The following is a 23187-nucleotide window of genomic DNA, read 5'->3' as shown; positions in this document are numbered from 1 at the left end:
CTAGCATAGTGTTTAGCATACTGTTTAACTTCCCTCCAAAGAGTTCAGATCAAGTGCAAAAGAAAAAACTTGTTAATGCCGCACAGCCAATCAGCGCTGGCTTACAGCTCTGATGCATTCATGGACAGTCGTAATGTAAGAATTGACAAATTAGCCCACAATCATATGCGTATACCTTCTAGCACACACTGCACATTTTATTATAATAATTTATTTTGAGTAAATGTGAAACACATCACATGAAACGGGGCCCTATGACCCTGTGGGCCCTGGGCGACCGCCCCCCTTGCCCCACTCCTGGCTCCACTACAGAATACAGGAGAATAACAGCCTGTTCAACACACTACAGCCACTGAGCATCACTCAACAGAAGTAGCAGGTTTATTCACAGGCCTTTCAAATGCCCCTAAAAATGAGGAGAAAAATCAAGTTATCGGCATTCTACATTACTTTCCAGCTCAGTGATCAGGGTCACAGCCTCCTCCTGCTAACAAGTATCACACAGCCTTTCTATCCAACTCATTGCATTTTTTTTTTTTTTTTTTTTTTTGCTTAATCCACAAATGTTATCTTTGGTATGTGCTGATACAATTGATACTACAAATCTGATAAACCCCATGGATGGCTCTACGTTGAAGATAACACTTCAGAGGACTCCATCTCGTATGTTCCAACACAAGCTGCCAGTTGGAGTCCATAGTGGCAAGGTCTTTCGTCTGATAAGAGGAAGATTCATTAAGGTGGAAATGGGGGTCAGGCAAAGGTCTGTTGGAACTTTGTAGGATGATGAGCTAAGAGAGATAAGAAGCAGATCTGATATGCTGTCCATATCTTATTTATCCCTTTTTCCGATATGGAAAAACTGTTTTATAATATGCACTATTACAATAATGCAGTTAGAAATGTGTGTCTACATCATGCATTCATCTTTCAATAAATAGGCACCGCTACATCAACTCAAGATCAAAGAAAAACACCCCACGCATGAGACAAATACCGACTGTGCAAAGTAGTGTTTGCTTAACCTGTTCACCGTGGAGGTCCCCGTTCCACTCCAGACCTCCACCGTCATAAAAGTGACTGCAATTGCTTGCAGCTTTAAAAACGGTAGATAAGAGTGTCACCTTCAGTGTGGAACGGAACATCGCATGAGTGAAAGCATGCAGCAAGTATTTTTGTTCCTAGTTCCCATCCAGTAAGTGGATTCAGTTTAAAATGCTAATATTTCTAAGAGGAAAATACTGACAGTATTACTAACTTCTTGTTGTTTATAGTCAGAAATACACATTTGATGAGGTTTAACTTTTACTAATGCTGGCAGTGCTTTAATTCAATGCCTTTTGATGAGGAATATAAAACTTACTGCTTGTTTTGTGAAAAACACTTCACTGCATAGCCTTTGCATCCTTTATCAAATCTGTGTTGTACAGTTCTCAGCTAAGAAAGACAGAGTGTAGGGGTTTTTCTCTGGTGAAAATTTCCCAAAATACTAAGGACATAACTGTTAATATTAACTTCAAATATCAAAGGTCTTGTTTATCAGTAATCACTAGATTAAGGTCAAAGGTATCACTAGTAACACATTATCAACCTCAAAGATCGTTATGTACAAGCAAAGCAGAGACATCTGACATCATGGACCCTCTGATAAGATTTTTTACGCAATGTTTATGCAGTAAATTTGTAGTAATGTACAATTTCTTCTTTTTCTTTTTTTTGCATGTGCTTCAGCAGATTTATATTACTTTGACTGCTCAGCTTAAAATGCAGTCAACAGAAATGACACAGAAGTCTCTTTTGCATAAAAGACATCTACTCAGTGTTTGGGAATTTCAAACATACAGGAACATAATTACTGCAGGCTGGTACTGAATGGAGTTAATGCTGTGCAACAGACTGACACCCTCTGCAAACAGAGACACAGGTTTAACAGGTTGTGCAGCTATTGAAAAGCACACACTACGGATCTTGCCCTGTGAAAATGAGCTTTAAACTTCCACATCAGCAATCACATTGATGTGGAGATAAGGGGACGTGCGGTTTTAAAAGGCGCAGCGGACCCTGATTGAGACACTGCTCTCCGCAGAGTCGTCCAGCTCAGCTCGCACCGCCACCATGACTTCAACGGCACCTGGAAGGTTGATCGCAGTGAGAACTATGAGAAGTTCATGGAACAAATGGGTGAGTACTGCCTTACACTGTCGGCATGCTTTTGTGTTTGTTTGTTTTTGTTTTTTGAATAAAGATGCAGAGTTTCGAGTAGTGAAGTGAACCTTAACCTGTAGCGGCTCCCTGTGCAGACAGAGGCCTGTGATGTAATCTGAACCTGGATAAGATTTACTACACAACCACTGACAGGCAGTCTGCCAAAATACATATGCATACATCTCTTATTCATGCAAATTCAATCTAATTTAACACTTGCATAATTCTAATTAAATATAATGAAGCAAGTATAAGAATTTTTTTTGTGAGGATCTCTGTGATCTGACTTTGGCATCCTCTACAGCTCTACAGATACAAAGGTTTCTGTCAGTGTACACTTAAAAGATGGAATTCGTACAAATTTCTGCCATGTTCAAATTCGGTTCTTGTTCTCGACAGGCGTTAACATGGTGAAGAGAAAGCTGGCCCGCTCACGACAACCCTCAAACTCACCATTGAACAGACCGGAGAAAAATATTCACGTCAGGAGAGCAGCAACCTTCCGCACATCGAAATAGATTTCACCCCGGAGTCACGTTTCGACTACAGCCTGCAGATGGAACAGAAATCTCAGTAAGCAAAAGAGCATTCAGTGATAACACTGAACTCGCTCCCAAACGATTCAGTAAAATACTCAGTTGTGACATGAAAACACTGCTCTACTTCTGAGTTCCTCCTGTTACTCATAGCTCCTTGACACTCAGGCAGTCATCACTGTTATTAGCTGGACAAGCGTTCTGCCAGGAACTTGGCTTAGTTGTGGTAATTCTGGTTCAGCCGATTTCAGCTCACAGCTGCTAATGGACACAGCCTCCTTCAGACTTTAGCAGAATGCCTCCCGGATGCTATTCTTCTCGACGTTTTCTGTTTGAACTGTGCAGGGCGCCTGGAACATGGAGGGAGACACCCTGAGGGGTTTTTCACCAGAAGGACAACGGGAAAACATTGACAACAACCAGAATCATCGAAGGGGCGAACTCGTACAGGTACGGCTGAAATCAGGACAAAAAAAAAAAATCTAAATTCAAAGTTCCCATTGTTAAAACCTGGAGCTCTGTGTTAGATGGATTTTCTATGTTGGCGTTTTTTTGTGCTTTGTAAACCCTTTTTTCAGAGTGTAAAATTACATGACTGAACCTGACATAATCTTTCCCCCCACAGAGCTACAGCTACGAAGGCGTGGACGCAAAGAGGATTTTCAAGAAATGAAGCCAACCGACTGAGAGAGACGTGCTTGACATCAGGATTACTTATAGTATTGTGTTGAATTCTCAACTACTCACATGGGCTAACTTGAAACAAGTGCATTAGATGGAATGCATCAGCTTTGATACTTGCATTAAAAAAAAAGTTACGAGTGCGCTGTGACTTTCATTTGTCATTTTTTGCTGAAAAAACAAAAAACAAACAGTATTTTGTGTGAATTAAACCAACACAGTGAGGGGACCGGTTTGAGAGTGATACAGTAATTGAAACTTTATTCAACAATGAATAAATAAATATATATTATCTACAAACAATATAAAAGTGTAGACACGATTTCATGTTTCTTTAAATTGATCTGTTCTTACACAAGTCATGAAGCATTCACTGAAACGTCAACACTCAACTCGGCATTAACGTCAGGCCACATTCACAGACCGGACCACACAGAGGTATGACGACAGGGTTCAGTGAGCATACGAGTCCGACACTACAGGCCGCCAGCCCGGAACGCAATGAATATAATCGGTGCACACTTTGAGAGTTTCTCTTTGTTTCTCAAGTGTTGAAGCAATACAGTGTAATTATACTCCTGTGGGATCATATACGGATCGATGCAATTGCCAACTGTGATGTTATGCAGCACAACAGGGGAATCCCTCGTTTCTCTGCGGCCTCTTTGATATAAACCTATAAAATGAAGATCGTGCAACACACTGAGGTTTTTACATACATGCAATAACCCAAGGAGAGTTTTTAGAATAAGACACAAGGGTTTGCTGCTCTTGCTACATGAAAAAGCTCAGGTTTTCTTAGTTTCTCTTGATATATTTTAACATGTCAAACATTGTAAGTTGCACCTGAAAGCAAAGAAAACTGCTTAGACTGCTGCTTGGAGAGTAGAATTGGAGATTCCAGGTGTGAAAGGGTTTTTTTTAAGGATCACTTGGCCTGGAAAAGTCCACAGTACTCCTAATTTTACAAATCCTCTCCATCCATACCATTAAAATTCATCAATAAATCGATGAGCCTGATAACACTCCTTGATGAATTTGCTCCGACTCATGTATTTATATGAAGAATTACAAGAGTGGTACACACACAGTTAGCACTGCATACTGAAAAGGTTTATCATGATATCCACATGTTCACTGTCAGTCACTTCCTTCAGTTGATATATACTGTATATGGTTCACTCAAAAAAAAGGTTAACACTGAAAATTTCAAGGCACTATCGATACAACTGAAGACACAACGCTTAAGAGTGTAGGGCAGAAACTGAGTTCCAAGTGAAATAAAACCAAAAAAAAATATCGGAAACATAATAATGATGTAACTGTGTTATATAGTCTGCAGGGGGACGACATGAAGGTCATTAATAAACTGGAACAGAGTTCATCCAATACTGATTAGTGTCATATCCAGTGAGCATACCTATACGTTAAACAACATTAATTTATCATAACAGTACAATCAGGTGGATTAAATTAAGCCTTATGTGTGTTTTGTGTACATATCGGTGAGATCTGAGCCTGCTCCATAAGAAAACCCAAGTTGCCTGTGTTTCATATTGTGCCCACTTCTTACTATATGCTTAGTCAATGAACAAATGCCGGCAAAGTTTAAGTGTTTTTCAGTGTTTAGTTGAAGGGCAGGACACACGTGCACAGCGGCTCAGAGTGAGCATGTGTTTCAGTGAAAAAGAGTTGAAAAGTAACAGTAAAAGGTGACTGACAAGATAAATGTGACAAATGAGGTGGTTCAGGATCTTAGCATTAAAAGAAAGCTGAGTTCTATGTGTTCTTGGGAATGTTGGACGCTCACAATACAAAACAGAAAAAGGTGCATGTAAAACTTCAAAGTAGAGAATGCATAGTGCCTCTTGGGACAATTGTTTGTTTTTCCAGCTCATTGTTTGCATCATACATATATATATACTTTTTTTGTTAGACAGATGCATAAAATCGTATATTCTTGAGTGAACAAGAGAACAACATTCAAGTATTTTAAAAAAAGTATTCAAATCAACCGTGGTTACAAACTGCTATTTGCTAAATTCGCTTTATTACACCGAAATCAAATCCACTAGGATGTTATGCTTGTTGGACTCGCGGTCCAGTGTCCATGCTCATGCTTATGCTGTACACAGCTAGTAAGATTTCGTAAAGGCCACATGCAGGTTTCAGAACATCATCGTATGAAAGAGAATACTTGTCCGTCACGTCGTAAAGTCAATAGTAATGACGATTTCAGAGATATATCAATTACACTGTCGTCATTATGAAAATACCGCAAATACAGAACCTGTTTAAATTGTCTACTTCAACAGGACGACTGGAAAAAATACATTTTGACATCACTTAGAAGTACAAAAAAATGGTTACAGAACCAGCACGATTGAAGGTAGAACCAATAAGGTGGTTTGCAGTGACCGACCGACCCAGGCGTCGCAGATACCTCTCTTTCTTTTAGACTGCTGGGACTGAACGCAAGTAGAGCACAATCATGTTCAGATACACATGGACATAAAAAAAAGCATATCAACGTTAAACAAATCAGGATTTCCGTTTTCCTCATTTTAACAGCAGAGGTGGTTGACGGACACTGGGCAGCCCGCAGTTAGTCATTAACACATAAATGCTGTAAAATAACTGATACGGGTAAACCGTTTCAAACAAATCAGTAACTAAACACGAGTAATTGTTGCAGCATTTTTTGTTCCCCCCGGTGAGCTAAAGCCTTCAATGTGCATAAAGTCAGTGAGCTGCCCAGATATGAACGTAAAACATTTTCAATCTTACTCTTTGACCTATTTAATCTGATGAACTACCTTCAACCTGCTCTTCGTGAGGCAAACCTTCCGCGTCACTGTGGGTAGAACGACATCGGGATCACATAAAGTACATTTAAATGAGCGTTTCAAGTCAACATGCTGGTGATTTTACATCACAATTCATTCATTTTCATAGCTGCTGTACCGACCGCAGCAGCATCCGTCTCACTCTCATGCCCGACCCTTAATATATATCTATTTTTTTTATTCTGTAGTACTTCTGCAAAAAAAAAAAAAAAAAAAAAAATCCCCAAAAATCTTTGTGCAAACTGAAAACAAATCTTCTTGCAGCCTTGCACTGCAGGAGCGTGGAAGATAGAAGGGAGAGTTCATAATCCATCAAACAACTCAAAACAGTATTTAGAAACAGCTTCTACGTATGTGACAAGCTTGCATAAATAAGCTCCCTCCGTTTGGAGACGTCCCGGCTTCTCAACCTATTTCCATTCTGTAAACTCTTTGGCATCCAGTTAATACTGTCCGACCATGTAAACAAAACTTACCAAGTCACACTCATAAAAAACCTCGCTCATCCAGTCCTTTGGCTGTCACTGGGTTCCATTTGCAGTGGGTTTATTGCTATTATGGCCTGTAAAGAAAAAAGAAGAGAGCGATCTTGTTAAAAGAGACTTTAAGATGCCACTCTGTGTGTCACATTGACACACCATCAAAGAAGACAACTGGGTATTGTCTTTTTAGTCCTTTCCAATACTTTTCTACAGAGGCTTACTTGTTTCAGGTCTGGCTTTTGGCACGTCTTGTGAGTGTGTGTCAGTGGGGAGTGTGTGGCTGTTGTCTCTCCGCTCACTCACAACCGCGGTCCGTGGCACGGTGGCGGAGGAGGACAAGAGGCCTCTGGTTGTGGTACTTGAGACGGTACGTCTCCGTCATGCAGTTGTCACGTTAAAGTACGTGGTGAGGGAAACCTCTTGGGCGGGCGCCGCCTGCTCCGCCCTGCAACCCGTCAGCCTCTCCTCGCTGTCGCACGACGACGGGGGTGCTCCTCTCCGGGTCCGAGCCCGACTTGGGAGCTTGCATCTGAGAAGGTCCGGAGGGCCGACATGTCGGGCTTCCGGTGAGGGCTGACGTAGGACGCGGACGGGAGGCGGGGGCTGGACGAGAAGGATTCCTGAAGCTCCGGAAGGAAGCAGCGTGGCCGGCCTCGCCAGGTGTGGGCGGTAGTCCCGCTGGTTCGTCCGAGTGAGGCGACCCCTGTCGTACCGAGCTGGCTCTGGCTGTTCTGCTGGAGAGCTCTGCGGTCACGTTGGCGGGCGGGTGGTGGGGCGGGGTGGCGTGAGGACAGTGGGAGTCGGAGGCGACGGCCTCGCTGTTGCTAGAGAGGTAAGTGCTTTCTCTGTCCCTCGGGCTCAGAAAGCGCAAGATCGTCGGAGCTGTTCCACTCGGAGCTACTGGTTTTTTTATGTGCCTCAGGGCTGCGCTCTCTCCGGTGTGCCCTCTACAGTTTGTCAGCTCCTGCTGCTCAGCTGGTCTGTTATCTGAGCCAGCACAGCCTCCTCTCTGAAGGACACTGCTTTCCTGGAGGTAACAAGAAGTGTACTTGGACTTCCGTCTACAAAAAAAGAAAGTGACGAAAATGATTATCATGAAAATGGAACGGAAAAATATCATGGAATCTCTGTAAGTCGGTCATGTTATTTTCCTAAAATATGAGTGAGTCTCATCTGCAGTCCGCCCTCTGTTGCACGTTTTTGTCAATATCTTTACTACAGTAGTGAATATTTAATGGAGCCAGCTATTTAATCTGGTTTGTGAAGTTTGATCAAAAGTGGGCAATCATGCAAAAATACTCCAGTCATTACAACACTGAATTCCTCCTATTTGCAGACAAGTCAGGAATGAGTGAGTCCGATTCTATGCAGCAAAGCTTACCTGTGGAGAGAAACGACCGCAGGAGCGCCAGCATCTCCCGGGACTGACCGTGGACTCTCTGTCTCCGGCCCTCGTGTCCTCCTCTTCCTTTGGATTTAGTTCCACGTTGAGCCCACATCAGTTGGATAAACTGATTTACCATAAAAAAACAACGACTCATTCTTGGACAGTTCACAGAGCGTTTGCTGATAGTTAGCTCAGTGTATGAACTTTATGAGATATTATAACGAGTCACCCCTAAGACCACAAATAAGCTGGTGATTACAGATAACTGTAGGATAACATGGAGCTGGCACAGGGCTCAGAATTACCATCTATTGCACAAAACTGAAATTCTGAACAGAAAAGAAGAACCGGCACCTTGAACTTGGACTGCTGCGTCAGATGTGAATGTGAAACTTGGTCATGGTTCTTTCCCTGAGGCTTGGTTGATGTGTACCTATTGAAAACAACAAACGAATGGGGTCCATGAATGAGACAAAGCTGTCAATTCAGTTTGTTTAAGCAGCATTTTATCGTTAACACCACAAAGTTGACATTGAAAAATACCATAACTATGTTGGAGGGTAAAAACTCTGGATCACAAAATTCATCCTCCAAAGGTAGAAAGAGGGAAAAAAAAATCTAATGACGACAAATAAAAAAAGAGAAAAACTTTAAATACAGAGATTAATCTCAGAGGATGTTTTTTTCTCAGAATTTAGCAATTTAATTACTCTGAATCCTGAGAATAAAGTCCGAATTCGGCTGAAACGGAAATGTCAGCATTTAATCGGATAATTCAGTCTGATTTCCTTTCTCTGAACTCCGAGATTATTTTCAGTCTGATCTCCTTCCCTAATTATGACAGACAACACACACACACACACACACACACACACACACACACACACACACACACACACACACACAGACATAGAGGAGCTGTGTCGTCATCACTCCATCAGACTTACTCTAGCTTCAGTCACAACTACAGAACAACAACAACAAAAAAAAAAATTTCCAGATGTAGCTTTAACTTTTCCTCTTACAAGTGTATGTAAATCCAACATAAACATAAAAATAAACTAAAAACTGAGAGATAGACAAAACCAGCTGCAACATGTCTGACCGAGATGATGTTTTGCTCTCAGGACACTAGGGAGCAGCAGCTGAAACCTATTTCACTGCACTTTCTCACAGCTGATAAATCAGTCAGCGATCTCAGTTTGAGCACCAGTGTGCTGCTGAATTCTTCCCTTTATAAATAGATGTGTGTTGTTGTTTTTTTTATTTCTTTTGCTGTGCCTTGGAGAGGTCCGTGCAGGGATGAAGCTCTGGCTGTGTTTGGTAACACCGGCTCTGGATCACACAGACCAGATAGAGTATCAGAGCCGGACTCACCACAGAGAACTGCATGCAGCAGAAAATATTTATTACAATGCCATCACCCTGTCCAGCTGTGCTCCCTGAACGAGCTTTGTGGGATTATCATCAGATTAATGCCTGAGCACGGCTGACTGGGTGAAGAGGTTAAATAACCAGCCCAAAAGCTCAGAATCAACGCTGACATTAATTGATCTTCCTGTTACTTTTACATTGCGGGTACCAAAGTATCAAATTACAGACACACAATCAAATAAAGAACACCAAAAAACGAATTAACATAAAACACTTGTGTAAAGCCTCTTCCCCACGAGGAATTGTGTAGAAAATAAATGTTTTAAAACAGCATATTTTTCAGTTAAGCAGGAGATGTTAAATTCAGCACTTCATTTTTTGAAAATACTCACTGTAACTAAATCCTGTTGAGCAGCTTCTTTTCTTTTCAAATGTATATTACCTAAGTGCAGTCCGACATTATGTAATGTACGTTTCTACCCTTAAATCACTGTTTGCTGAGAATATCCAAAATTTAAAAAATAATATTCAGACATTATCTTACAAGTAATTCTTTCAACAGAGAAAAGTCATGTTGTTGTCAATCAAAAAAAAAAAAAAAATAGCCAGTTTGATACATTTCTTTATATGTATCACGTGAGGACTGAGCTTTAAGCAAGGACCCATAGAAACATTTCCATACTCACCATTGTGTGAGGGTGAGGATGTTACACTTGATTTTGCGTCGCCTCCCTTTTGAAGAAGCTGGCTGAAAAATTAAAAAACCGCAAACACAACATGTTCAGATATATAACAGTCGCTGGATATTGTTGTTTTAAAATGCCTCATTAGAACCACGGCTTTATTTGATGAAGCAAACAGGAAATGAAACAGTAAGCCTTTAAATAAATTAGAGGTAGAGTGTCTGTACTTTAGTGACACCTAGTGGTGAGGTTGCAGATTACAGCTCGTGGATACAGATCTTTCTACCTTCGCCAGGAAACTATAACAGCTTTGAAACATTTTAGAGACAGACACAAACAACCTCAGCTGAAAGACTGAAACATGAAAGAACAATGCTGAAAGGCCCTCAGGTCTGTGCAGATCAATACATTTCAGGATCATTTGTTTCATACAGCACTGTGATTTGAATGTCAAACTAAAATGCTTTCTATAATAAACTACTTACATGTACTCTTTCCAATCTGGGTTTTAGAGATATTGACAGTCACAGAGGAAATTCTGTCCTGACACCAAATATGGACTTCAGATCACATTATGACCCACTGTGAGCCCTGACCACATTCCTACAGTGTGACACTTGATATTACTTGCATTTAAAAGATAAGCACTCCAAGTAAACACAAAGAATGTAATCATGAAAAAGGTCTTAGTACCATTTAGAAATAAATAATAAAAAAAAATAACATTTTCATTTTTTTACTTGCAACAATGTTCCCATTGCTGACTCCAACAGTTTATTCCCACTAAAACCTATTTTCTTTTACTTGACCTTTTAACAGTACGTTTATGCTGTTAGACTCTATTTACACAGTTAAAAAATATTGCTATCTCCAATCAGACATTGCAGCTTAGAGTTTTTTTTTCCAAGCATCAGTGTTTATCACTACTACAATGCTACAATGTGTCTGTCCCACATTCTGCCACGCAGTCAGTGACAACTTCTACTGAGAATACACAGCTAACAGAGTATAAAAACCTCATTACAGCCATCCAAAACAGAGCCATTTACACTAAATTTCAAGACTGCTGCTTCTGCAAAGCCTGGAAACACTTTAAAGCATTTTCAAGATGAGTTATCCTTTATAACCACCAAAAACAATCATCGATATCACTATGAAATCATTAAAAAAGTATTAAACTGCTTTGTACAATTCAAGTTTTTGTCAATATCGCAGTTTCAGCTGCCCTTCTGATGAACTGATACTATATATGAGCAAGCTGTTTAACAGTAATGTCAGGGGAACAAGCAGTGTGACATTTCTGGTCCAGTTTTACCCCAGTTTTCCAAAGAAATTAAAGGTATTTGTGAGTGATGAAGCCAGTACGTACAGTAGCATCATCAAACCTCAGAAGCTCAAAATAGCAAACTAAAGGAAACTAAAATAAAAGAAAAGCTCGGCTGCAGCAGACCATCAGCTGCTGTCCTAGTAATGTGTAATTATATGGTATATATATGGGGATCGTGTCTTGTTACTGATTTTGTCTTAAAACTGTATTGTAGGGCTTTCATTATAAATATATATAAGACAGAAAATTAAAAATCAAGGAAAAGATGAAAAAAAACCAAGTCAACAAACTTCCCCTCTTCTGAAACTGAGCTGTAATCGATGTACTGATATTTGTACAAGTCTGAATCAACAGAATCCAATCACAGTTGTTGTTTCTACTTGCAAATCAACAATATTTCAATCAACAAGAACAACACTGCATATCATATGTGAAGACTTTACTGTGGTGGGAAAGTCACTTTTATGGTTTATAACAAAAAGGAGCGAAAGACAGAGAAGGAAGAGTTTGTTTCCGTCATGCACGCTTGATGACCTGCACATGAACTCACCTCTGCAGCTGAGCCTCTGGCGTTGATCTCTGGTCTTTAACAGCGAAGCCATCAACCCCAGGCGAGTCAGGATTGGTGGAGCCGCTGCTGAGTCTGTCGCTGCTCTCATAGCCGGACTCCGTCCTCTGGATGGTCCAGGTGTCCGCTGCGCAGCAGGGTCTTGGCCCCCCTTTGAGCCTGCTGCTCCTCTGCTGGCTGGGCCGCTCTCGGACTCCACGGAGCGGTGACTCTCGGTCTCGTGCCAGCTGCTCGTCCTCGTAAATCGTCATTAAACACTTCTGTTTCCGTCCTCCCTGACTCGCCGGCGTGCTCCCGCTCCCCGCTCGCGGGTCTCGGCTCTGTTCGGCGTGCGCTCCTTTCCTGGGCCGAGGGCTTGCTGCACCCGCGGCTGTCATGCTGCTGCTGCCGCCGCTGCTTCCAGCTCGTTCAGCACGGTGTCCACGTTTAAGACTTCCCGAATGGGTCTCCAGGTGGACTTGGGCTTATTGCGGCCTCCGCCGCTCCCGCCTTTTCCCCACTGCTCGTGGCTGCCGTCCTGGTCATAGCGACCCGGGGACGTGTTGGTTCTTCGACTATGTCCACTCTGTCCATGTGACTCCTGAGGCGCTCTGCTTTGAGTGGTGGATGACTTCTCGGGACGTGGATGACCTTTAGTTTTCCACAGGAGGCTTTGGCCATTCTCTGGTGAAGATGAAGACTTTCCATGTGCCATGTCTACAAGACAAAACAATTATTTGCATTACAACTTTTTTTTAAAATTTTTCACCAGAAATACAGTAAAGGAAGAAAATTGGTAATACAAAATGATTCCCCTTTGGGTAGCAAAGACAATCCTCCAGATTTTCAATTTTATTTGATTTATAGCACTAAACCCAAATACATCTTATTTCTTTGTGTTTATCTTATCTGAAGGTAACATTCCCTCTTAACTTCCACAGAACGGTGATTTTCTAACCTTTTTGCTGTGACTGCTCAGTTCTCCGATGTCCTCTGTCCTTTTTTGATGTTTCCGCCAGTCCTCTGGATATTCTCCATGAAAGGTTCCTGAAGTTTCTTTGGACTGCCCATGGGATGTTTCCCGGCGGAACAACATGCAGTAGATGAGTAGTGGCTCAAATCTTCAGAAAACAACAGTGAAGCTAAGGCAAACAACTGTTTTTTGTTTCTAAATCCCATTCACTGATTGTGGGAAACCAAGAATTAATAACTGCAAATGTATGTAAATTTACACATATTGCTATAGTGTACTCAGCTCTCTTGGAAACATCCATAAGAGAAAGTAGTTGCAATGAATCCGCAAATGGGACGAGAGAGACAACAACACGAAAACCTCACCAACAGAACAGATGTTGCATCATTAATTTTGGCGAAACGCGCTACACTGCTGCCACGTCTGTCAACCCCGTGGTGCGCTGCTCTGATCCTAAAGCAGGCGGTTCACTGTGAGAACAGCGAGGAAGGGAAGGGGCAAAACATCTGCCTTTTAAATGAGCAAAAACCTAAAGGCTTAGACAGAGGTGCCTCAACACTTCTGTTAATGAGGCCACGTTCAGCATCGCTTCCTCCTGTGAGTGAAATCTAGTTCAGTTATTACTGCGGTCGGAAGGGAAAACTACAACTACAATAATTTAAAGAGATGTATGAAAGGCTCTCCAAGCTTCCCTGAAAACAAACAGCAGCATGCATGTGCTAAACCGCCGGATGTTGCAGCAGCCACGAGTGACAGCAGCGAGGTAAACGGCAGTATTAAAGATTTTCAGATCTACTCATCCAGTCTAATGCCGTCGTTTAAGCAGTATCACAAAAAAAAAAAAAAAAAAAAGATGTGGCTTTGGATAAAGTACGCCTTATACATCTGCCAAGTAAATTAAGTAATGTACACTTCATCATGCTGCCTGAAGTTACGCAGAGACCTTGTACTGCTACAGCCCACCGCCAGGCAGCTGTCTCATCCTGCTGCAGCTGCAGGCGTGAACATAAGGAGACTGCAGATCCTTTGATTTAACAAAGGAGAAAAGCGCGCCAACAATGCTCGTGGTCCTTAACAGGTTAAGACAACTGAGCGGACGCGTCAGGTACTTACTCCGAATGTCATAAAAACAAGAATCCCGTCCCATGCCAAGGTATCAGGGACGCCACATTAAAGCACAACAATCCCTCTAAAGAGGCAAGACGCCACTGCCAAAAGCCAAGCCGATAATTAATGGAGGCAAACATCGGAAACGTCTAGGGGAGGAGTGAGAACTGTGGAGCCAGAGCATGAGAGCGCGCTTGGCCACAGAAGCGGGGATTAGGCAGGGAGGCGTGGGTGGTAATCTGCGTGCAACAGAGGCATCATCCTCATGTCAAGTTCAAGCCAGCACACAGGGCAGGACAATCTCTCTGCCCGCGGTTTAACAGCACAATCCCAACGCAAACCATATCTGCGATCCGCGGAAAATCACCATTGACACGGTTTATTTCCACCGAATGACATGTTCATCAAGACACAGCAGCAGATTGTTCTGTCAGATGAAATTGAGGAGTCTTTATCCATAATGAAGCAGTTTCATCTCACCTCAAGTTTTCTGACAGGTCGAAGGATAATCTCAGTGATTGATGTCTGACAGCAACCTACTTTCACCATCAGAATCAGTGTGACGGTGACGCACACGTCTCACTGGACAAGTCGGCCACTTACGACATAAGATAAATATTAAATTCATGCAAACTGAGATCAGACTCCATGACCACAGCATTTTTGACATGAATCCACAGTGGGAGTAACCGCTTGAGGCGAGAGCGTACAGATTCAATTACAGATACCTTATTATTTAGTGAATGTGGCCACAAAAGTGGAGCCATACTCAAGAATAGAGAAATGGGGTTGTTTTCGTGAGGTGGAAAAAGCGAGAACAATGTTAGTTCTGCCCAAAACATTTCACACTTGTCGACAAAAAATGCTTTTTTTTCCTTTCAGTGCATTAAGAGAATGCATTGCTCTTTACTTACAGAGTATGTGTTCATCTTTAAAATGATATTACCAACTTAAAAATATTTTTCCAGTTTTGAAAGTCTGTTTATACAAAGTAACATAAAAATAATCTCAATCATTAGGCGACCTTGAAACAAGGTAACACAATATATAATGTAAATGTATAATGAAGAAATCAATACAGTCTGTTAGAATCTGCATGATTCCACCATAGAGCACTGGATCAGATATTGAAAAGTCATCATAAAAGAAGTTATGTTTGTAAAATATATCTGAATACAGTGTTACATACTGATGACTCTCTCCTGAAAGATGTGCCTCACAAATTTACATTTCTGCTGATTACAATCAATAACAGTGATATCAACCAGATAAACCGCTCTGTTGTGAGTGTTATGAAAAAGCCTTACATGGGATTTTTATTGTTTTCGCGTCTGCACAGCTCATTGTAGATTATCCCTAACCTGATCCAGCTGAAGCAGCAAGGTCATTCATTCATTCTCTGCTTGACTCAGTGACTCTCTGACAGCATTTGCACATAATCCAAAGCTTCCAAAACAACAAAAAACATAACCGCTTTAGTAATTTTCTTAGTTATCAAACAGAGGTGATTAATTAGGTTTGTGTTGATAAATCAGTACGAATTGTACAAAAAATAAAACTACATTTAAGAATTTAAGCCCAACCAAGACAATGTCACTATGAGATCAATCGATAGTCAATTGAACTTTTCTTTTGCATAATTCTCTGTGTTTAAAGCTTGTAATTAAAATAAATTTCTAAATAACTATCTTGTTAATGTAATCAGGGGTGAGTTGTACAAATACGTGGAGGAAAATCTTACCGGCTGTGTCACCATTAACTTGAGCTTTGTACCGCGGACACATGCTGGTTTGTCTCGGCGCATCTTCATTAGACACCGGACTCCCTTCAGGATTGGTGTAAAACAAAAGAAGTGGCTGAAAATGTCCCCTGATGCATTTGGACGCAACGTCTTTCCACTTGGATCCAATCTGGTGAGAACGAGAAAAGGTGAGTTGAGCACATACCAGCATGTAGAGGATTCATAAAATGTGGTAAAACAAATTAACTTGCGAACCTCCTTTACTGTGGCGTCGTCAAAAAACATCCATTTTGAAGATTTGGTGTGATAGGCAAACGCTGAGTAATGTTTACTGGAAAAACAGATCATTCCCACCAGAAGAAGCTCACTCCGTTTGGCGTTTTCATCGGTGACTCGGTTGAAAAGCTGAAAGACAGAAAACCGATGTCTTTATTCCACATTAAATCCTACGAGAATACAATCTCTGCATGTGGGTCACTGTGATTTTACAGACGTGCAAATTTGTTTTTAACACAGCTGACAAATCTCCCAGTGTGTCCCGAGACCACGAAATGAAATGTTTCCTTTAGTTATCTGGCGCTCGCAAGCAGCGGATAAGGAAACGCCGTCTTCACAGCTCTCACCCCACACAGGTTCAGCCGGGGGCCGACGGACCGAATCACATCGTCTGTCAGGTCGGACTGCTCGGCGTCCCACACGAACCCAATGGTGACGATCTCTGGACAGTTCATGAGAACCCGGCGGATCTTAATGCTCTGACCACAGTCACTCTGCAAAAGTGAGAACAAAAACACACATACACGCACACACACACACACACCCATTGTTGTTGTGATACTACAATCAGAATAACACCAGAGACATCAGAATAATTGTTAGTAAATGGATCATAACTCGTCTTGTCCTGAAGTTCTGAGTCAGTAACAGTTTCTTCAAATTGACAAAAAAAAAAGAAAAAAAAAGGACCAATTTCTACTACAACTACGTATTTTAATTATAAATGTTCTTTAGAATAAGAAAAAAAAATCTATTTTTATATAACTTTTTAAATCCTTTGCTTTGACAGTAACAATGATATTGCTGATTATTTAAAATAAAGGCACTGACAGAGAAACAAAGCTAAAATATCTAAACCAGGCAGATTTTAAAAATCTTACGTCAAAGCAGGAATAAACGATGTCAGTGTGTTAGGAAAAAAAAACAAAGTTCCAGAGATATAAAGTTAATAAAGAGTGAAATTCCTTGTTCAGATACTGTCTGAGGCTTTCTGTTCCACTTATATAACAATCCCTGAAACAGGCTCACTAAAATCTCAGAGATAAAAAGAAAACTTGTTTTTTTTTCTTTTTAAGTTAAAGTCATAAATAAATGAGCATATTTCAGAGGAGTAAGTCGCAGCTTTGTCTCTCTCCCATTTTTAAAGGATTACGAGTAAATGGAAGTAATACAGCGAATTAAAACTCAAGTGCCTTTTTGCTTTTTAAAGTATCGTCACTAGTGATGTTTGGAAAGTGGACAAGAGGCTGGGAGTCATCATTATCCGGAGAGTCAGGCCTGAAGCTTGACAATTCTGGAAGAAGAGGAGTGAGTTTCACCAAACTGGCGCACAGTGAAAAAGAATTCAGCAGCAGCAAATACAGATGAGAGAAAAACAGTGGATAAGCCCTTACTGCTATTTATATCCTAACACTAGTCTGGCACTGTCTCCTTCCGGCCGCTTCAAGAGCAGTGTCACAGCAGAAAGCACAGAGTGTACTCCACACAATCACGGGAATCATCTTTCTGTCCACTTTGCTGTTAAACTGTTAACCGAACAGCTGAATTATTCATTCAAGGCCCGCGCTGACGAGTAACCGTCACTCTGACAGATGTTTTCATTGAGCCAGTGAAACAAACTGAGCCTGCGCTGTGTGGTGAGATTACAAAAAAAAAAAGAAACTTTGCATTGGAAATAAGAGGACGGATGAAACGTGACATACCGGGCAGCTCCGCAGGTCGCCCGTGTTGTTTGCTGCCTGCAGCAGTTCTCCGAACATGTCTGACCTCAGCCGCTCGCTCTTCCCCAGCATGCGGTCAACCTGTTGGCTGTGAGGAAATGCGCGCATCAACAACATGGATAAAGAAGTTTGGCACTTTTAACCAAACGTTTTCTAACTTAGCATCGTTCATGTATTTGATGCTGTTGTGAAATCCAGTGGTTTTATGTAAAATATCTAAAACAAAATGAAGCAAACAAATGTAGCCTTTCATAACTTGAAGAGACATGTGTCTCTTCAGATGATAAATCAGGTGTGAAATACAACTGCTTGTCAGTTAAATTAAGTTTTTTCAACACACTGGTAAAAATGACCGAAGGAGCAAAACCTAGAGCTAAATGTCATTATGATGATACATAAAACTTATGCTTTCCTGACAGAAAAGTCACTTTTGAATAAAGTAATATAGAAGATGCATTGAAAAGCCAGGTGGTTTTCTAAATCAGTGCCTTTTTTTATATTAATTCCTGACTAAGAGATGTGAGGTGTAAAGAAACAGGTAAAAAAAGAAAAAAATACAAATACATTCTGATGTAAACTGAAACTCTACACTAACAGCCACAAAAAAAGACATTTACCAAGCATAATTTTGCACAATGAAGATCACAAATATCAAAATAAATAAAAATGTCAATCACACTGTTTTTGATGGAGGGAGGCTTTCAGCTGAATTCTATTCGATGCTATCAATAACATTTCCAAAGAGCAATTGCATAAAATAAATCAGTTTGATCAGGAGCATCTGTGATACCATGAAGACTACTAATTTTAGCAAAAAGTATCTGATGACTGAATTTCACACAAAACATGCTGCATACAATACGTTTAAATCATAAAAAAAATGCAGCCGCAATCAGCAAACCTCAATAAATATCAAGTAATATAAAAGACGAATCAGTGACACTAATACTTTTAGACGGCAGGCGACTTCACCTTAATTCCATCTGAATTCATCAATAACCAGTGAACAGTGTCAGAGTGGCTGACAGCATACGAACAGTTTAATCCATTAACTGACTGAATTCTATTCAGTAATATGTCAAATCATCTAAAATGCCACCAATCAGATACTTGGATAAAACTTGTATGAGAACCAATAACACGACCCACTAGAGTTTGATCCAGAATGTGTGTGCAGGAAGTCAGCGCAGCATAAATAAACTGCATACTTGTGACATTAAGGAGTAAAATTAACAATGAACATTTGACACTGTTCCACTTTGGCGACTTTACATTGCAAATTAATACAGTAGATAACCAGTTGTGAGTGTTTTCAATGTTTCAGTGCAGAGGAAAGCAACATGACAATAAAGTGTTGAAGGATGAAAGACCAGCGAGACGTTAAAAGAATGAAAGTAAGTGAAAACACATTAGCATGCTTACAGTACATGTTCGCAGCACAGCAGTGGCGAACTGCAGGTCGGAAACTGATCTAAGATGCTTGGGATCACAGGCAAAAATGTGTTCCTCGTAACCTTATTTAATACTTTGACTTTTAAATCAGGATTAGCACTCTGGCCTGATTTTTGTATCCTGTTTTTAAAGCCGTGGCAGTCGTTCAAGTACTCACCATAAAGCAGTGGTGGAGACATAATGTACGAACTCTGTGAAAGGGTGTGGGTCTGAAGATGCTCCACAGCAGCGGCACACAAACTACAAAATGAAAAATGTGCGTTAAATAACTGCAAAAAGTTAGATATTCTTACAACAACAAAAAAAAAACCAAACAAAACAGAAGTGTGCATTTGTGATTCTCTAACACTTACATTCAGTTAATGCTACATGGTTTGAACTGTACAACTCAATACTCATAAACTGGTGTGTTTGACAATAGAGTGAAAAACACACATTACCTGCTCATAAAGCATCATTGCAAACTTCTGGTGGGTGATGCAGGATTTGGATGAGCAGGCGTCGGTTGCTGTGTCCGAAACTATGTGTAAATGTATTCGCTCCAGGATGTTCTCCTAATGCAATGAGAGAAAATGCAACAATCAACACGTGCGCACAAGCATGACATGATGGCAACACGGCAGAGCTGCACAAGCACAAGTGAGAAAACAGAGATTCTGAGTTAAATTGTGATTTCAGATTATTGTGTCTCACCAGTCTCAACTCATCAAGTCAAATACGATCCACATGCATGTATGTAAAGCAGTTTAAATCTCTCTCAGTGGTGACACCACATATGCTATCAAAAACATAGTTATAAAACCTTTACATAAAGATGTCTCCATACTATCATAGATAAATAATGTAGCTTAATTAAGCAAACCCCAGGAGCCTAAATCATCTTAACAGGCAGAAGACACCTCCACTTTAAGTTGTTGTAGCTGTGACACACAGCAAATCCATTAAGCAGCATTACAACAATGGCCTCTGCTTCTTCTCTTTGCCCCTCAGAGGAAGAATCATAACGTTATTTAGTGCATGGCAGCAACGTACAAAGCACTCAGCAGCGTCATCCATCAGGCCCAGCTGGAAGCGCTGCTCATCCTTAAAAGTTTCGGCGAGGGCGTTACGCAGGCTGTCGGACGGAAGCACTCGTTCTCTGCTCTGCTGAAACTGGCTGAATATGCTCTGAAACAGAAGCATCGACAGTTAGCAGCCTAAACTTTTGCGATCTATCTGGTCACACCATGAACGGTTTTGATGAGCACATGCTGCAGAAAGTACCTTCAAAGCACAGAAAATGCAGGCGTCACCGAGACAGAAGTGACCTGAGAGCTGCCTTAAACTTCTCCTGAAAATATCCAGCTGCCAGAGCACCTGAGGGAGAACAAGCGCACACACACCGAAACACTGACGAGAGGCGATTTTAAATGTGGATGAATCATAAATAAAAACAGCTGATAAGACAAGTAACACTAAGCTGCTAAACACTAAACACGCGCATACTAAACACTGCAACTTTTTGTATTAATAATATTTAGTTTGAATCAAGGGGTTACCTGGACAGCGCTGTTCAAGAAGCAGCTGTTTTGCCCGGGTTCGTTCAGCAGGCCTTTGGTGAGGGCGAGAGACAGCATACTGCCAGGCTGGTAGGACTTCTTCAGGCCTCCTCCGGGTTTTTTAAACATCTTCACCCATGCCATGGAGTTAGAGCCTGCAGCTGGAGCCACATTGTTTCAACGTGTATCAGAGGAGACTTGTTTCAGTCAGTGAGTTCAAATGTATAAACACCTTGTAAATACAGTCAGAAAATGAATTTTACTTTAAATAAATGAACTCTTGGAGGTTAGAATGGCTTGAGAATGTTTGTACGAACACAACAACTCTGTGATGAAAAGCTACAGGCACATTTGTGACTCACCATGAACCAAACAAAAACACAAATTACAATAAGGACATCATATTTTTAGAAATCTTACTGCATCAGTTCTTTATCAAAACACATATATTCGTACTAATTTCAACATCTATCATCACATACTAATGATAACATGTTTTCACAGCGCAGGAGACCCGCTGCATTAAAATTCAGCCCGTCTTGGACAGTGTTCATTGCATCACTAATCCAAATGGCTGCTTTGGTGGAGCGCCAGATGAATCCTATCATCGTCTACCTTCTCCAGAGTTGGGGGGAGACTTGCTGCGGCTGGACATGCCGGGACGCGGGAGCTGGTGTGGCGGTCTGGCCATGGGCTCCATCCATTTCATCCCCACGCACCTCCGCAGCGGTTCGTTGAAAGCATTGTTGGGATCAGCCACAGGGCAGCCTCAGCCATGTGCCACTGGACATTGAACAGCAACTGGACAAAACGCAAAGAATGAGGCAAACCATAAAGAAAATTCTGAATACTAACTTTAAAAGATAAAACTTAGACATCAGTAAATTAAAGGTAAATAGTCATGTTGTAATATATTCATATTTTCTTCTAACTGAAGCAGTAATTGCCATACTGGTGGTGGGAACAGAACATCTGCACGAATACAAAGGTAGAGGAACAAAACATTGGACTATTTTTAGATTCTAATAAAATGTGCCATTGCTGTTTCATAAACCATCCGCAATTCTTTGTTTTAGATCACTTCTTGTGAATAGGGAAGTATGTCATTTCAAGGAAATATGCATTATTGAGAAAAGAAAGATAACAGTAAAAATTACATAACGTCAAATGTTGTTGTACAGATGTCAGTCGACTGAAGCAGAGGCTCATCCAAAGCACCACTAAAGGATCAAAACAGAGTTATGACTATGAAATCTGCAACTCAGCCACTGTTTTTCATCTGATGTTCTGGTATTTGTAATGGTTATGAATGTGCATGCAGCTTACTGATTACTGTAAAAGTACATGAACTGTGTGTTTATAGGCTGGGTGAATGCTGATTTAAGGCCCGCGATGTCAAACGTCAAGTCAATCCGGGTGTGATGTGATGAGTCTGGTAAACAATGCGAGCCCTTCGACCTGCAGATTCACACCTAAAGCCTCGTCTTCATGTCAGCGGCCACATGTGTTTGTGCGCCAGCCTCGCCGCTGACACCACGGCGCGGTGCCCTTATAGGCCTATACGGTCTGACACAGCGCCAGTCACTGCGGTCGGGTTCATGAGGAGGGCACGCATGATGCATCCCGCATTGACGAGCGCATCTTTTTTTATTTTTATGCCTTTTAAACACCCGCAAAATAAAGCCTCGACAGGCGCGCTGGCAGCGTGTGAGAGCCGCTCCGCCGGCCCCGCGGCGCTGCTGCGTGCGGGGACAGTCCGCTCCAGAGCCACAGATATGCCGCAACTTGCAATTCATGTGTGCTAAGGGGAGGGAAAAAAAAAAAAAAAAAAACAAAAAAACAAGTGCGCCTCGCACTCACCTTAAAGGGAAGCGCCGAGCGGTCCGGGCTCCGCTGGAGGCGCGCGGCGGTCCAGCTGTCAGCGCGCAAATCCCACCGCTTCCCGGAGAGAGCCGCGAGTCGCACCGGGCGGGAATGACCGCAGATATGTCCAGCCGCATGTAGCGCGCTGCCCGTGCAGCAGTGCCAGCCCTCTTCTCCGACACACGCACGCACACACAGGCTGCAGCTCGAGCCTCTGCTGGAGAGCGCACGCACGCACGCACGCACGCACGCGCTCACGCTCCGGGCAGGACGGCGCTTCACTGGGAGAATCCTCTCTATATATTTTTTTTCTTTTTGTTTTCTGTTTTTGCAACGAACGCGGCCGTTGATGGCCTGCACCAGAATGTCCGACGCGGATTAGTGATGTGTTGATACTTGAGAGGTCAAACTCCGCCCCTAGTGTAGCCCCGAGTGCACTGCTACTGCT

General features: G+C 41.7%; 2 pseudogenes; one reads left to right on the top strand and one right to left on the bottom strand.

Moving 5' to 3' along the window:
- The first annotated feature begins 746 nt into the window (after positions 1-746).
- On the top strand, positions 747-3414 carry LOC115389769 (fatty acid-binding protein, intestinal-like; annotated as a pseudogene).
- A 3239-nt stretch (positions 3415-6653) lies between these two features.
- Positions 6654-21673, bottom strand: LOC115390007 (inactive ubiquitin carboxyl-terminal hydrolase 53-like; annotated as a pseudogene).
- Positions 21674-23187: the final 1514 nt, after the last annotated feature.

Source organism: Salarias fasciatus, chromosome 6, assembly GCF_902148845.1.
Source record: "Salarias fasciatus chromosome 6, fSalaFa1.1, whole genome shotgun sequence".
NCBI lineage: Eukaryota > Metazoa > Chordata > Actinopteri > Blenniiformes > Blenniidae > Salarias > Salarias fasciatus.
The sequence above is the reverse complement of the archived record's forward strand: the minus strand, read 5'-3'. Positions and strand labels throughout refer to the sequence as shown.